The following is a 17,892-nucleotide window of genomic DNA, read 5'->3' as shown; positions in this document are numbered from 1 at the left end:
TACCCATTAGCAATCACTCTCCATTCATTCCAACTCCTCCACCTCACCTCCCAATGTTGAATGCACTTCTCTTATGACTAAAGATGTTGAGCATCTTTTCATATGTGTATTGGTCATTTTTACATCTTGTTTGGAGAAATATCTATTCAGATCCTTTGTCCATTTTTAAATTGGGTAGTCCTTTTATTGTTGAGTTGTAAGAGCTCTTTACACAGTCTAGATACACAGTCCTTATCATATATATGACTGGCAAATATTTTCTCCCATTCTGTGGGTTGTCTTTTCACTTTCTTTAGACCATAAAAGTTTTATATTTTTATTTATCTGTTTTTTTCTTTTGTTGTTTATGCTTTTGGTGTGATATCTAAAATACCAATGCCTATATAAGGTCATGAAGATTTACATTTGTGTTTTCTTCTAAAATATGCTTCATTATTAGTATTTTTTGCATTGCTAGATTCAGTTTGCTGTTTTTGAACTTTTTTGTGTCTACGTTCATGAGGGATATTAGTTTGTAAGCTCTTTTCTTTGAAATTTCTTTAGTGCTGGTATAAGGATAATGCTGGCATTATAAAATGAGTTGGAAATTGATCCCTCTTCTTTTGTTTTTTTTTTTTTTTGGAAGCGTTTTCATAAATTTAGTATTACTTCATCTTTAAAGGTTTGACAGAATTCACCAGTGAAGTCATCTGGACCTAGAGTTTTCTTCGTGGAAATCTTCTTCCCCCAAGACTTAGTTTTTTGGAGCAGTTTTAGGTTTACAACAAAACTGAGAAGATAAAGATTTCCTGTATATCTCCTGCATCCACATATTCACAGCCTCCCCCTTTATGAACATCACTCACAGAATGGTACATTTTTTACCAAGAATGAACCTACATTGACACATCATAATCACCCAAAATCCATTGTTTACCTTAGGGTTCACTCTTGGTGTTATACATTCTATGGGTTTGGACAAGCGTATAATGACATACATCCATCAGTGTAATATCATACAGAGTATTTTCACTACCCTAAAAATCCTCTATGCTCTGCCTATTCATCTCTGGCCCCTGGAACCCCTAGTAATCACTGATCTTTTTTTTTAATATTTTGATGTGCTTGATTTTATTCTGTATTTTTTTGAATTTTATTTTATTTATTTTTTTATACAGCAGGTCCTTATCAGTTATCCATTTTATACAAAACCACTAACCTTTTCATTGTCTACATAGATGTGCCTTTTCCAGAATATTATATAGTTGGAATCATACAGTATGTAGCCTTTTTCAAATTGGCTTCTTTCACTTAGAAATATGTATTTAAGGTCCCACCATGTATTTTTTGTAGATTGAAAGCTCATTTCTTCTTACCACTCTATAATATCCCATTGTCTGGATGTAGACAGTTTAGTTATCCACTCATCTAATGAAGGGCATCTTAGTTGCTTCCAAGTTTTGACAATTATGAATAAAGCTACTATAAACATCCATATGCAGGTTTCTGTGTGGGCATATATTTTCAATTCCTTTGGGTAAATAACCAGGGAGTATGATTGCTGAAATGTATGCTAAGAGTATGTTAGTTTTGTAAGAAACCATCCAAATGTCCTCCAAAGTGGCTGTACCACTTTTGCATTTCCACCAGCAATGTATCTGATTTCCTGTTGCTCCACATCTTCATTAACATTTGGTGTTGTAAGTGTTCTGGATTTTGGCCATTCTAATAGGTGTGTACTGGTCTTCTGTCTTTTTTTTATTGGATTACTGGGAGAACAGTGTTTAAGTCTTTAACTATAACTATGGATTGTCTATTCCTCTTTTCAGTGCTATCAGCTTTTATTTCATGTATTCTGAAGGTCTTTTGTATGGTGCATAATTATGGGTTGTTATGCTTTCTTGGTGAATTGATCCCTTTATCACTATGTGATGTCTCTTTATATCCATAGCAAGATGCCTTCTTCTGAAGTCTACTCTGATATTAACACAGTCACTCCAGCTTTCTTTCAATTAGTAATTGTATGGTATAGCTTTTTGCCTTCTTTTACTTACAACAAAATTTTGTATTATATTTAAGGTGATGTTCTTATAGATAGAAAATAGTGGTGGGCCTTTTTTTTAACCCATCTGACTCTGACTCTTAATTGGGGTGTGTAAGCCATTTAAATTTAATGTAATTATTTATGTATATGATTAAGGTGCTGCTAATTACTGATGTGGTTTGCTCAAAATCTACCATCTTGTTTTCTGCTTGTTCTGTATATCCTTTATCTCTTCTTTCTTCATTTTCTGCCTGTTTGTGGTTTGAGTACTTTCTTATTCCTTTTTTTCTCCACTATTATTATATGATTTATACCTCTTTAAAATATTTTTAAATTGTTACCCTGTTGTTTACAGTATGTATATTTAATGAATCACAGTCTACCTCAAATATATCGAGTAAGATCACCTTTTAGATCTTTCTGAGAGACTGTGTCAAAATACATAACTCAAGTTAAGAAGCTCCTTGTACACAGATATTGAATCATTATGCTGTACACCTGAAATTAATATAATGTTCTATGTCAACTGTACTTCAATAAAAAAATAAGAAGCTCCTAATAAACAGTTTTTAACAAAAAAGAAATAGGTTATAAAGACTTCCATGAAATAAAAAATTTCTGTTCACTGAAGAAACTGAATAAACCAATAAATATCACTGTCCCAACTAGGGAAAAAAGTTTTTAACTAAATGTTTATACAGTGCTAAACTGTCCATAATAGATTTCCTTGTTTTAAATTCAAAACAATGCTATAACATAGTTGTTATTACTATTTTTATTTTTGTATTTATAAACAATATTTATCAATAGTTATTATTATTAATACATTTAATTTGATGAAATTAAACAAGAAAGACAGAAATATATCTGAATTCAGTAAAAGAAGAATTGAAGACTTTCCAGGCCTGGAGAAGAGCTATGTTTTAAGTATTAGATATGTGTTAGCTTAAAATGTCCATCAGACATTTTAAATCAAGAGAAAACAGTATTGTTACACATTATTATTTTCATTTGATTCACATAACAAACCTAAGTAGTAGGTATTGAAGGCACCATTTGACAGATGAGGAAAATGAGGCTCATCAAAATGACTTGTATAAAAGCATAGTCTAGTAAGTTGAAGAGCCAATATTAGAACCCAAGTCCTTTTACATCATGCTAGGGAGACAAAATTCAGAAGCTGAAAGAATTTAACGCCAGAGACTCAGAGCCACACAATGTAATTTCAAGATCAGAAATCTCAACCCCATGCAGTGCAACCTGGGAATACTCAACCTGCACCCGCTCCAGCTACAGTTATCTTGCTAGAGCAGCCCTGGAGAGGCACGTCTGGGGAAACCCTGGCATGGGCCTACTCCAACTCCAACCATCCTACCAAGGGAGCCCCGATGCTGTATGCCCTGGGGACACCCCCCATCCCAGTCCACATCCTCTCCAGCTCCAGCTGGCATTCCAAAGCTTCCTAGCACAAGCACTTTACACAAGGAATGCTCCTACACAAGGCCACATCTTCAAAATCAGGAGAGGTGGCTGTTTGGCCTGATTCACAGAATCAAATACAGAAAGCCACTGAACCAAGATGGCAGAGTAGAAGGACATGCTCTCACTCCATCTTGCGAGAACACCAGAATCACAACCAGCTGCTGAACAATCATCAACAGGAAGACACTGGAACTCACCAAAAAGGATACCCCACATCCAAAGACAAAGGAGAAGCCACAGTGAGACGGGGGCAGGGGGGCAATCACAGTAAAATCAAATCTCATAACTGCTGGGTGGGTGACACACAGACTGGAGAACACTAATCCCACAGAAGTTCACCCACTGGAGTGGAGGTTCTGAGCCTCACGTCAGGCTTCCCAACCTGGGGGTCCGGCAACAGGACCTAGAGAATCAGACATTGAAGGCTAGCGGGATTTGACTGCAGGACTTCGACAGGACTGGGGGAAACAGGCACTCCACTGTGGAGGGCACACACAAAGTAGTGTACAAATCGGGACCCAGGGGAAGGAGCAGTGACCCCAAGGGAGACTGAACCAGACCTACCTGCTAGTGTTGGAGGGTCTCCTGCAGAGGTGGGGGGTAGCTGTGGCTCACCGTGAGGACAAGGAAACTGGCAGCAGAGGTTCTGGGAAGTACTCCTAGGCGTGAGCTCTCCCAGAGTCTGCCATTAACCCCACCAAAGAGCCCAGGTAGGTTCCAGTGTGGGGTTGCCTCAGGCCAAACAGGCAACAGGCAGGGAACCCAGCCCCAGCCATCAGCAGTCAAGCAGATTAAAGTTTTACTGAGCTCTGCCCACCAGAGCAATACCCAGCTCTACCTATCACCAGTCCCTCCAGTCAGGAAGCTTGCACAAGCCTCTTAGATACTCTCATCCACCAGAGGGCAGACAGCAAAAGCAAGAAGAACTACAATCCTGCAGCCTGTGGAACAAAAACCACATTCCCAGAAAGATAGAAAGGAAGAAAAGGCAGAGGGCTATGTACCAGATGAAGGAACAAGATAAAGCTCCAGAAAAACAACTCAATGAAGTGGAGATAGGCAACCTTCCAGAAAAAGAATTCAGAATAATGATAGTGAAGATGATCCAGGACCTCAGGAAAAGAATGGAGGCAAAGATCGAGAAGATGAAAGAAATGTTTAACAAAGACCCAGAAGAATTAAAGAACAAACAAACAGAGATGAACAGTAGAATAACTGAAATGAAAACTACACTAGAATGAAACAATAGCAGAATAACTAAGGCAGAAAAACGGATAAGTGACCTGGAAGAGAGACTGGTGGAATTCACTGCTGCGGAACAGAATAAAGAAAAAAGAATGAAAAGAAATGAAGACAGGCCAAGAGACCTCTGGGACAACATTAAATGCAACAACATTCACATTATAGGGGTCCCAGAAGGAGAAGAGAGAGAGAAAGGACCAGAGAAAATATCTGAAGAGATTATAGTCGAAAACTTCCCTAACATGGGAAAGGAAATAGCCACCCAAATTCAGGAAGCACAGAGACTCCCATACAGGATAAACCTAAGGAGAAACACACCAAAACACATACTAATCAAATTGGCAAAAATTAAAGACAAAGAAAAATTATTGAAAGCAGCAAGGGAAAAATGACAAATAACATACAAGGGAACTCCCATAAGATTAACAGCTGATTACTCAGCAGAAATTCTATAAGCCAGAAGGGAGTGGCATGATAAAGTGATGAAAGGGAAGAACCTACAACCAAGATTACTCTACCCGGCAAGGATCTCATTCAGATTCGATGGAGAAGTCAAAAGCTTTACTGACAAGCAAAAGTTAAGAGAATTCAGCACCACCAAACCAGCTCTACAACAAATGCTAAAGGAACTTCTCTAAGTGAGAAACACAGGAGAATAAAAGGACCTACAAAAACAAACCCAAAACAATTAGGAAAATGGTCATAGGAACATACATATCGATAATTACCTTAAACGTGAATGGATTAAATGCTCCAACCAAAACACACAGGCTTGCTGAGTGGATACAAAAACAAGACCCATATGTATGCTGTCCACGAGAGACCCACATCAGACCTAGGGACACATACATATTGAAAGTGAGGGGATGGAAAAAGATTTTCCATGCAAATGGAAATTAAGAGAAAGCTGGAGTAGCAATACTCATATCAGAAAAAATAGACTTTAAAATAAAGAATGTTACAAGAGACAAGGAAGGACACTACACAATGATCAGCGGATCGATCCAAGAAGAAGATATAACAATTATAAGTATATATGCATCCAACATAGGAGCACCTCAACATAAGGCAACTGCTAAGAGCTATAAAAGAGGAAATCGACAGTAACACAATAATCGTGGGGGACTTTAAAACCTCGCTTACACCAATGGACAGATCATCCAAAATAAATAAGAAAACAGAAGCTTTAAATGACACAATAGACAAGATAGATTTAATTGATATTTATAGGACATTCCATACAAAAACAGCAGATTACACTTTCTTCTCAGGTGTGCATGGAACATTCTCCTAGATAGATCATATCTTGGGTCACAAATGAAGCGTCAGTAAATTTAAGAAAATTGAAATCATATCAAGCATCTTTTCTGACCACAAACAACACTATGAGATTAGAAATGAATTACAGGGGAAAAAACACAAACACATGGAGGCTACACAATATGTTACTAAATAACCAAGTGATCACTGAAGAAATCAAAGAGGAAATCAAAAAATACCTAGAGACAAATGACAATGAAAACATGATGATCCAAAACCTATGGGATGTAGCAAAAGCAGTTCTAAGAGGGAAGTTTATAGCTATACAAGCCTACCTCAAGAAACAAGAAAAATCTCAAATAAACAATCTAACCTTACACCTAAAGGAACTAGAGAAGGCAAAAAAAAAAAACCCCAAAGTTAGCAGAAGGAAAGAAATCATAAAGATAGAGCACAAATAAATGAAATAGAAACAAAGAAAACAATATAGCAAATATAAATAAAACTAAAAGCTGGTTCTTTTAGAAGATAAACAAAATTGATAAACCATTAGCCAGACTCCTCAAGAAAAAGAGGGAGAGGACTCAAATCAATAAAATCAGAAATGAAAAAGGAGTAGTTACACTGCAGAAATACAAAGCATCCTAAGACACTACTACAGGCAACTCTGTGCCAATAAAATGGACAACCTGGAAGAAATGGACAAATTCTTAGAAAGGTATAACCTTCCAATACTGAACCAGGAAGAAACAGAAAATATGAACAGACCAATCACAAGTAATGAACTTGAAACTGTGATTAAAAAACTTCCTTCAGGGGCTTCCCTGGTGGTGCAGTGGTTGAGAGTCTGCCTGCCAATGCAGGGGACACAGATTCGTGCCCCGGTCCGGGAAGATCCCACATGCCACGGAGCAACTGGGCCCATGAGCCCTGGCTGCTGAGCCTGCGCATCCGGAGCTTGTGCTCCACAATGGGAGAGGCCACGGCAGTGAGAAACCCACGTACCACAAAAAAAAAAAAAATTTCCAACAAACGAAAGTCCAGGACCAGATGGCTTCACAGGTGAATTCTATCAAACATTTAGAGAAGAGCTAACACCCATCCTACTCAAAGTCTTCCAAAAAATTGCAGAGGAAAGAACACTCCCAAGCTCATTGTATGAGGCCACCATCACCCTGATACCAAAACCCGACAAAGATACTACAAAAAAAGAAAACTACAGAGCAGTATCACTGATGAATATAGATGCAATAATCCTCAACAAAATACTAGCAAACAGAATCCAACAAGACATTAAAAGGATCATAAACCATGATCAAGTGGGATTTATCCCAGGGATGCAAGGATTCTTCAATATATGCAAATCAATCAATGTGATACACCATATTAACAAATTGAACAAAAACCATATGATCATCTCAATAGATGCAGAAAAAGCTTTTCACAAAATTCAACACCCATTTATGATAAAAACTCTCCAGAAAGTGGGCATAGGGAAACCTACCTCAACATAATAAAGGTCATATACAACAAACCCACAGCAAACATCATTCTCAATGGTGAAAAACTGAAAGCATTTCCTCTAATATCAGGAATGAGACAAGGATGTCCACCCTTACCACTATTATTCAAAACAGTTTTGGAAGTCCTAGCCACGGCAATCAGAGAAGAAAAAGAAATAAAAGGAATACAAATTGGAAAAGAATGAATAAAACTGTCACTGTTTGCAGATGATATGATACTATACATAGAGAATCCTAAAGATGCCACCAGAAAACTACTAGAGCTAATCAATGAATTTGGTAAAGTTTCAGGATACAAAATTAATTCACAGAAATCTCTGGCATTCTTTTACCCTAATGATGAAAAATCAGAAAGAGAAATTAAGGAAACACTCCCATTTACCATGGCAACAAAAAGAATAAAATACCTAGGAATAAATCTACCTAGGGAGACAAAAGACCTGTATGTGGAAAACTATAAGACACTGATGAAAGAAATTAATGATGATACCAATAGATGGAGAGATATACCGTGTTCTTGGATTGGAAGAATCGATATTGTGAAAATGACTATACTACCCAATGCAATCTACAGATTCAATGCAATCCCTATCAAATTACCAATGGCATTTTTTACGGAACTAGAACAAAAAATCTTAAAATTTGTATGGAGACACAAAAGATCCCAAAAAGCCAAAGCAGTCTTGAGGGAAAAGAACAGAGCTGGAAGAATCAGACTCCATGACTTCAGACTATACTACAAAGCTACAGTAATCAAGACAATATGGTACTGGCACAAAAACAGAAACATAGATGAATAGAAGAAGATAGAAAGGCCACAGATAATCCCACACACCTATGGTCAACTAGTCTATGACAAAGGAGGCAAGGATATACAATTGAGAAAAGACAGTCTCTTCAATAAATGGTGCCGGGAAAACTGGACAGCTACATGTAAAAGAATGAAATTAGAACACTCCTTCACACCATACACAAAAATAAACTCAAAATGTATTAGAGCCCTAAATGTAAGACCGGACACTATAAAACTCTTAGAGGAAAACATAGGAAGAACACTCTTTGACATGAATCACAGCAAGACCTTTTTTGATCTACCTCCTAAAGTAATGGAAATAAAAACAAAGATAAACAAATGGGACCTAATGAAACTTCAAAGCTTTTGCACAGCAAAGGAAACCATAAACAAGACGAAAAGACAACCCTCAGAATGGGAGAAAATATTTGCAAACAAATCAACAGACAAAGGATTAATCTCCAAAATATATAAACAGCTCATGCAGCTCAATATTAAAAAAACAAAGAACCCAATCCAAAAATGGGCAGAAGACCTAAACAGACATTTCTCAAAAGAAGATATACAGATGGCCAAGTAGCACATGAAAAGCTACTCAAGATCACCACTGGAGAAATGCAAATCAAAACTACAATGAGGTACCACCTCACACCAGTTAGAATGGGCATCTTCAGAAAATCTACAAACCACATATGCTGGATAGGGTGTGGAGAAAGGGAACCCTCTTGTACTGTTGGTGGGAATGTAAATTGATACAGCCACTATGGATAACAGTATGGGGGTTCCTTTAAAAAGTAAAAATAGAATTACCATATGATCCAGCAATCCCACTACTGGGCATAAACCCAGAGAAAACCATAATTCAAAAAATACACATGCACCCCAATGTTCATTGTAGCACCATTTACAATAGGCAGGTCATGGAAGCAACCTAAATGTCCATCGACAGACGAATGGATAAAGAAGATGTGGTACATATATAAAATGGAATATTACTCAGCCATAAAAAGGAACAAAATTGGGTCCTTTGGTGAGACGGGGATGGATCTAGAGACTGTCGTACAGAGTGAAGTAAGTCAGAAAGAGAAAAACAAATATCATATATTAAGGTATATATGTGGAACCTAGAAAAATGGTACAGATGAACCAGTTTGCAGGGCAGAAACTGAGACACAGATGTAGAGAACAAATGTATGGAAACCAGTGGGGGAAAGTGGCAGGGGGTGGTGGTGGTGGTGTGCTGAATTGGGTGATTGGGATTGACATATACACACTGATGTGTATAAAATTGATGACTAATAGGAACCTGCTGTATAAAAAAATAAATTAAATAAAACTTAAAAAATACAGAAAGTCAAACAGAGGAGACAGAGGAATATGTTCCAAAAAAAGAGAACAAGCTAAAACTTCAGGAAAAAAAAAAAAGCTTAACAAAATGGAGATAAGAAAGGTCCCTTATAAATAGTTCAAAGTAATAATAATAAAGGTGCTCACTGAACTTGGAAGAAGAAAGGAAAAACACACTGAGAACTTCAACAGAGTCAGAAAATATAAGAAAGAACCAATCAGGGCTGAAGTATACAATAACTGAAATGAAAAATACACTAGAGGGGATTGATAGCAAAATAGATGATATGGAAGAAGAGATCAGCGATCTGGAAGACAGAAAAGTGGATATCACCCAATCAGAAGAGAAAAAAGTTTTTTTAAAGAAATGAGGATAGTTTATGGGACCTCTGAGACAACATCAGGCATACTAAAATTTGTAGATGACTCAGAAGGCAGAGAGAGAGAGAAAGGGGCAAAAGCTTATTTGAAGAAATAATGGCTGAAAACTTCCCTAACCTGGAGAAGGACATGGATATTGAGAACCAGGAAGCACATAGAGTCCCAAAGAAGATGAACCCAAAGAGATCCACACCAAAACATACCATAATTAAAACGGCAAAATTAAAGATAAAGGAAGAATTTTAAAGGCAGCAAGAGAAAAATAACTAGTCACGTACGAGGGAACTTCCATAAGACTACAAGCTTATTTTTCAGCAGTACCTTTTCAGGCCAGAAGAGAGTGGCATAATATATTAAAGGGCTGAAAAATAAAAACTTACAACCACAAATGCTCTACTTGGCAAGATTATAATTCAGAATTAAAGGAGAGATAAAGAGTTTCTAAGAGAAGCAAAAGATAAAGGAGTTCATCACTTCTAAACCACCCTTATGAGAAATGTTAAAGGATTTTCTTTAAGTGGAAAAGAAAAGGCCATAAATAGAAGAAAATATTTGAAAGAAAAAAATTACACTGGTAAAGGCAAAAATTATATATAGTAAAGGCAATATCAGCTACTTAAAAAGCTAGTATGATGCTTAAAAGACAAAAATAGTAAAATCAACTATAACTACAATAAAATAAAAAGGTATAAAATATGATGTCAAAAACATAAAACATGGGGGAGTAGTAACAATGTGATGCTTTTATTTTATTTTTATTTATTTATTTTTTTTTGTGGTACATGGGCCTCTCACTGTTGTGGCCTCTCCCATTGCGGAGCACAGGCTCCAGACGCTCAGGCTCAGCGGCCATGGCTCACGGGCCCAGCCACACTGTGGCATGTGGGATCTTCCCGGACCGGGGCACGAACCCATGTCCCCTGCATCGGCAGGCGGACTCTCAACCACTGAGCCACCAGGGAAGCCCAATGTGATGCTTTTAGAATGCATTTGAACTTAAGCAACTATCAACTTAAAATAAACTGCCATGTATATATGTTATATTCATGAACCTCATGGGAATCACAAACAAAAACCTATGATAAATACACTAAAGATAAAAGAACCCAAGCATAACATCAAAGAAAGCCATCAAGTCACAAAGGAAGAGAGCAAGAGAGAAGAAAGGAACAAAGAAGAACTACAAAAAGAACCAGAAAAACATTAATAAGTACATACCTATCAATAATGACTTTAAATGTAAATAGCTCCAATCAAAAGACATGGGGTAGCTGAACGGATAAGAAAACAAGACCCATCTATGTGCTGCCTACAGGAGATTCACTTCAGATCTAAAGACACACACAGACGGAAAGTTAAAGGATGGAAAAGATATTCCATACAAATGGAAACCAAAATAAAGCTGGGATAACAATACTCATATCAGATAAAATAGACTTTATTTTTTTTTAATCTGGCCAGAGCCTTTATTATTTCAGAAATAAGCATCCTATGTAACTTGAAGTGGTTAGAATAGTTATTTATGGATTACTGTAATAAATATTTGTCAAAACACCAACTATCTCAATAATCATACACTTATTTCACTCATAAGAATGTCCAAAAATAACTCTTCTGTATCAAAAAATTTACAAATGGCACAAGAGAGTTAAATAATGGTCTGTGGAGGAGAGAAGAAAAATTCTGCTGGGGAAACTCTAATGAAGCATTTTCTCCATTACATTTTTGATTGATATGGTTCATGAAAGAAGCCTCATCCGGGGCACAAACCCGCATCCCCTGCATCGGCAGGCGGACTCTCAACCACTGTGCCACCAGGGAAGCCCTTGCCTTCCTTTTTTTAGTGATTCCTCTGAGAGGGAATGCAAGAAACCAAATCTGAGGGGAAACTGCTTTCATAGTCTCAAGTGTAAACCCCAAACAGGCTTCTCTGATAAAAGCTTTAAAGCCGGAAGAGATGAGAAAGGCAAGCATGTATTCCTTTAAATATTTCAATAAATTTGCAAAAACATTCAGCAATTATGCACATGTTGTTTGTATACTTAAAAATGCAACAATTTTCATGCTTTGAATATTTTTTCCTGAATGTTTTAAGAATATTTTGTTCTAGACAATTCAAAAGTAAGGCTTACACACACACATAATATATATAACAGGAATTCTCCATATGATTAGCACTGTGGACTCTCCTGACAGTGTCAAACAATGAAAAGCCAAATATGATCACATCTATACTGTAAGGAGAGCCTGGAGAATCGCCTATGTCTTTGTTTTCTGCTCAACACTTCTGACAAGTTCAGCAGATGTACAGCCATGACTTGTTTCCAAACATCCAAACCCCTTCACTGGCTCACCACAATTACACGACTGTTAAGTTCTAAGTATTCAAAGAAAGACTGCAGGTGTCCCTTTACTTCTCTCTGGTCCCTTTACCAAACCCCTATATCGCTTATGACATTACTTGTTAATATTCCACATTCCAAATGAAAAATGCAGGTACACAGTTTGCTAAATTTCACTTAACCAAATAAATTTAATAATAGATAAAATACTTAAATTCCTGCAACACAAAACTTGGTTTTCACATTCATTAGAACATTTTAGAATTACTCAAACATGAGAATTGAAAATGTGTGTGCTATTTGGAACAGAACTACTGAGTTTATTCTCCAGAAGAAAAAGCAGACCTGAAGCATCACATTACTGGAACACTTGAAACATGTTGACAAGTTCTTATCTTCTAAACTTCCATGAAAGCTGCTTGCACAAACTATTTAAAGAATATCTGCCCCTATTAGACAAGCCAGATATCTGATGTATTAAGGAAGTCAGAAGCTGAGTCACTTCACTTCTTTCTGCTGCCTCCAGTTGCTAGAATACTGGCAACTTGCATAAATATGTTTAAAATGTCCATGTAGATTCCCAACATCGAATTGATGGGATCATATTTTTTAACTCCATATACTGGTACTACTTCTGCATGCTTGATTACTTTCTGTGTATCATACAGGAGAAACGTGCTGAAAAGAACTAATCCACCATAAATTGCCACTGGGTACAGAGTGGCACCAGCCACAGTGGTAGGTGGAAGAAACATAGATCCTAGTGAGGACACAAAGACAACACCCTGGCCCACACCCAGGGGTGCTCCCATGTTCACAAACTTCTCACTGGGCACACACATGGCCATGGTGGAGAGGCCTCCCACAATGCCAGCCGTGTACCATACAGCTCTGACAAGAGGAGGCCCCCCTAATATCATCAGAAGAGCTGCACCCATCACACCAGAATGTAGTAACCAAGCAAGACGCTTTGGGCCTGGGCTCCGTACCAGCATTCCAGCTTCAATCATGCATGCAAAGGTTGCATCAGCTGTCACCCAACAGCCTCTCATCATGAAGTTCATGAGAGCAGGAGTTCTGCTCACAGCCAGGGCAGACAAAGCTGTTATGCCAATACTTCCTGCTAAGTACATATAGATGGAATGAATTCTATCCTTCACATACTGAGGCCAAATTACAGCTTTTTCAATAGCTCCAATCTCATTAGACATTGGCATTCCCAAGCCATAGTAGCACAAAGCTCCAAGACCAACTGCAGCAATAAACCATCTTTCCATCTGATCAATTTAAAATATTTTTTCCAATGATTGTTCCAAAGCTGTCTCCTTGAGTTCTTGGCTAGTTTTCCCATGCCGAATTCCAATTCTTGTCTTGGTGGCATATTCCCTGCTGGGTGTTAAGAGCCACTGATTCTTTGTGATGGAATTCTTCACAACAGGGGAGGCCCTGGTGAAACCTTGGTGGAAAACCCTGGAAGGTAGTGTCTGGAGACACACAAGTCTTGTGGCCAGCATGGTGATGCACCAGGTTTACCAAGCAGATCTGAAATGCTCAGTCCCTGGTCACCTCAAGCATGCAGTTCCCCTTCTGGGCTGGCGAAACACAGCCACACACATCTCCCGCACCCTCCGCCCACCTCTTACTGACTGCACATGCCTAAAATAGACTTTAAAACAAACACTGCAACAAAAGACAAAGGAAGGCATTACATAATGATAAAAAGGTCAATCCAAGAAAAGGATATAACATTCATAAATATTTAAGCACCAACATAGGAGCATCTAAGTATATAAAGCAAATATTAACACACACAAAAGGAGAAATAGACAGTAACACAATAATAGTAGGGGAATTTAGTGCCCAACATACATCAACAGACAGATCATCCAGACAGAAAATCAGTAAGAAAACATCGGCTTTAAATGACACAGTAGACCTGATACACCTAACAGACAGATACAGAACATTCCACCCAAAAATTTCGTAATACACATTTTTTTTCAAGTACACATGGAACATTACTCAGGATAGCTCACACGTTAGTCCACAAAACAAGTCTCAATAAAGTTAAGAAGACTGAAATCATATCAATCATCTTTTCTGACCAAAATGGTATGAAACTAGACATCAAGTAGAAGAAGAAAACTGGAAAAGACACAAACATGGAGGAACCAAATAACATGCTACTAAACCACCAGTGGATCAGTGAAGAAATCAAAGAGGAAATAAAAAATACCTTGAAACAAATGAAAATGAAAACACAACTTTCCAAAGTCTATGGGACATAGCAAAAGCAGTTCTAAAGGGAAGTTCATGGTGATACAGGCCTTCCTCAAGAAATAAGAAAAATCTCAAATAAGCAATGTATCTTTACAGCTAAAGGAACTAGAAAAAGAAGAAAAATGAAGCCCAAAGTTAGTACAAGGAAGAAAATAATAAATATCAGAGCAGGAATACATGAAATAGAGACTTAAAAAAAAGAAAAGAACAATGAAGAGCTAGTTCTTTGAAAAGATAAACAAAATTGATAAACCTTTACCCAGACTCATCAAGAAATAACAGAGATCCCAAATAAATAAAATCAGAAATGAAAGAGAAGTTACAACAAATATCAAAGAAATACAAAGAATCATAAGAGACTAGTACAATTATTTGTCAATAAACTGGACAACCTAGAAGAGATGGATAAATTCCTAAAAACATACAATCTTCTAAGACTCAATCATGAAGAAACAGAAAATCTTAACAGACAAATTACCAATAATGAAATTGAATTAGTAATAATAAAAAAAAACCACCTCCCAACAAACAAAAGTGAAAGACCAGAAGCCTTTACAGGGGAATTCTACCAAACATTTTAAAAAGAGTTAACACCTATTCTTCTCAAACTATTCCAAAAAATTGAAGAGGAAGGAACACTTCCAAACTCGTCCAACAAGGCCAGCATTACCCTGATATCAAAATCAAAGACACTACCAAAAAAAAAGATAAAGAAAATCACAGGCCAATATACCTGATGAACAAAGATGCAAAAATCCCCAATAAAACACAGAGGGTGAATTCAATAACACATTAAAAGAATCATAAATCAGATCAAGTGGGATTTATCCCAGGGATGCAAGGATGGTTCAATATTGACAAATCAATGTGATATACTATATTAACAAATGAATAAAAATCGTATGATCATCTCAATAGATGCAGAAAAAGCATTTGACAAAATTCAACATCCATTTACAATTAAAAAAAAAAAAACCCTCAACAAAGTGGGCACAGAGGGAACATACCTTAACATAATAAAGGCCATGTGACAAACCCATAGCTGACATCATACTCAATGGTGAAAATTCCTCCTCTAAGATCAGGAACAAGACAAGGTTACCCGCTCTTGCCACTTTTATTCAACATAATATTGGAACTCCTAGCAACAGCAACCAGACAAGAAAAATAAATAAAAGACACCCAAACTGGAAAAAAAGAAGTAAAATGGTCACTATTTGCAGATGATATGATACTATATATAGAATACCCTAAAGACTCTGCCAAAAATTATTAGAACAAATAAATTCAGTAAAGTTGCAGGGTACAAAATTAATATACAGAAATATGTTGCATTTCTATACTCTAGTAATGAACTACCAGAAAGAAAAATTAAGAAAACAATTACATTTACAACTGCATCAAAAAGAATAAAATACATAGGAATAAACTTAACTAAGGAGGTGAAAGACCTGTACTCTGAAAATTATAAGATACTGATGAAAGAAATTAAAGATGAACAAATAAATGGAAAGATATACCATGCCTGTGGATGGGAAGAATTAATACTGTTAACACGTACATACTACCCAAAGCATTCTATAGATTCAAAGTAACCCCTAGCAAAACACCCATGGCATTTTCCCCATAACTAGAATAATCCTATAATTTGTATGAAACCACAAAAGACCCCAAATATCCAAAGCAATCTTAAGAAAGAAGAACAGGGCTTCCCTGGTGGTGCAGTGGTTGAGAATCCACCTGTCAGTGCAGGGGACACAGGTTCGATCCCTGGTCCGGGAAGATCCCGCATGCCGCGGAGCAACTAAGCCTGTGTGCCACAACTACTGAGCCTGCACTCTAGAGCCCGCAAGCCACAACTACTGAAGGCCGCATGCCTAGAGCCTGTGCTCCACAACAAGAGAAGCCACCAGAACGAGAAGCCCACGAACCGCAATGAAGAGTAGCCCCCATTCGCCACAACCAGAGAAAAACCTGCACACAGCAACGAAGACCCAATGCAGCCAGAAAAAATAAATAAAATAAAATAATAAAATAAATAAATTTTTTAAAAAAAGAAAAAGCAGGAGGTATTACGTTCCCTGATTTCAAACTATACTGCAAAGCTACAGTAATCAAAACAGGATGGTACTGTCACAAAAACAAACATATAGATCAATGGAACAGAATAGGGAGCCCAGAAATAAACCCATACTTATGTGGTCAATTAACCCATGACAAAGGAGGCAAGACTATACCATGGGGAAAAGACAGTCTCTTCAATAAATGGTGTTGAGAAAACTGGACAACTATATGCAAAAGAATGAAACTAGACCACTTTCTTACACCATATACAAAAATAAACTCAAAATGGATTGAGGACTTAAATGTAAGACCCGAAAGCATAAAACTCCTAAAAGAAAACACAGGCAATATGCTCTCTGAAACTGGTCTTAGCAATATTGGATCTGTCACCTCAGGCAAGGGCAGCAAAAGCAAAAGTAAACAAATGGGACTACATCAAACTAAAAAGTTTTGCACAGCAAAAGAAACCATCAACAAAGCAAAAAGGCCACTTACTGAATGAGAGAAGATATCTGCAAATGATATATCTGATAAGGGATTAATATCCAAATTATATGAAGAATTCATACAACTCAACAACAACAACAAAAAAATCCAATTTAAAAAACTGGCTAAGGACCTTAATAGTCATTTCTCCAGAGAAGACATACAGATGTCCAACAGGTACATGAAAAGATGCTCAAGATCACTAACTGGACGGGAAATGCAAATCAAAACCACAATGAGATATCACCTTAGGATGGTACTGTCACAAAAACAAACATATAGATCAATGGAACAGAATAGGGAGCCCAGAAATAAACCCATACTTATGTGGTCAATTAACCCATGACAAAGGAGGCAAGACTATACCATGGGGAAAAGACAGTCTCTTCAATAAATGGTGTTGAGAAAACTGGACAACTATATGCAAAAGAATGAAACTAGACCACTTTCTTACACCATATACAAAAATAAACTCAAAATGGATTGAGGACTTAAATGTAAGACCCGAAAGCATAAAACTCCTAAAAGAATCAATGAAGAGTAGCCCCCATTCGCCACAACCAGAGAAAAACCTGCACACAGCAACGAAGACCCAATGCAGCCAGAAAAAATAAATAAAATAAAATAATAAAATAAATAAATTTTTTAAAAAAAGAAAAAGCAGGAGGT

General features: G+C 37.1%; 1 protein-coding gene and 1 pseudogene across 1 annotated transcript in view; both read right to left on the bottom strand.

The window, feature by feature from the left end:
* The window catches only part of RGS22 (regulator of G protein signaling 22), a 175,203-nt gene that overhangs the window by 131,580 nt on the left and 25,731 nt on the right, over positions 1-17,892 (bottom strand). The window lies entirely within an intron of this gene.
* LOC112407330 (growth hormone-inducible transmembrane protein pseudogene) lies at positions 12,897-13,952 on the bottom strand (annotated as a pseudogene).

The sequence above is a fragment of the Neophocaena asiaeorientalis genome, unplaced genomic scaffold, assembly GCF_003031525.2.
Source record: "Neophocaena asiaeorientalis asiaeorientalis breed wild unplaced genomic scaffold, Neophocaena_asiaeorientalis_V1.1 scaffold29, whole genome shotgun sequence".
In the NCBI taxonomy this organism is placed as follows: domain Eukaryota; kingdom Metazoa; phylum Chordata; class Mammalia; order Artiodactyla; family Phocoenidae; genus Neophocaena; species Neophocaena asiaeorientalis.
This window is presented reverse-complemented; position numbering and strand designations above follow the sequence as displayed.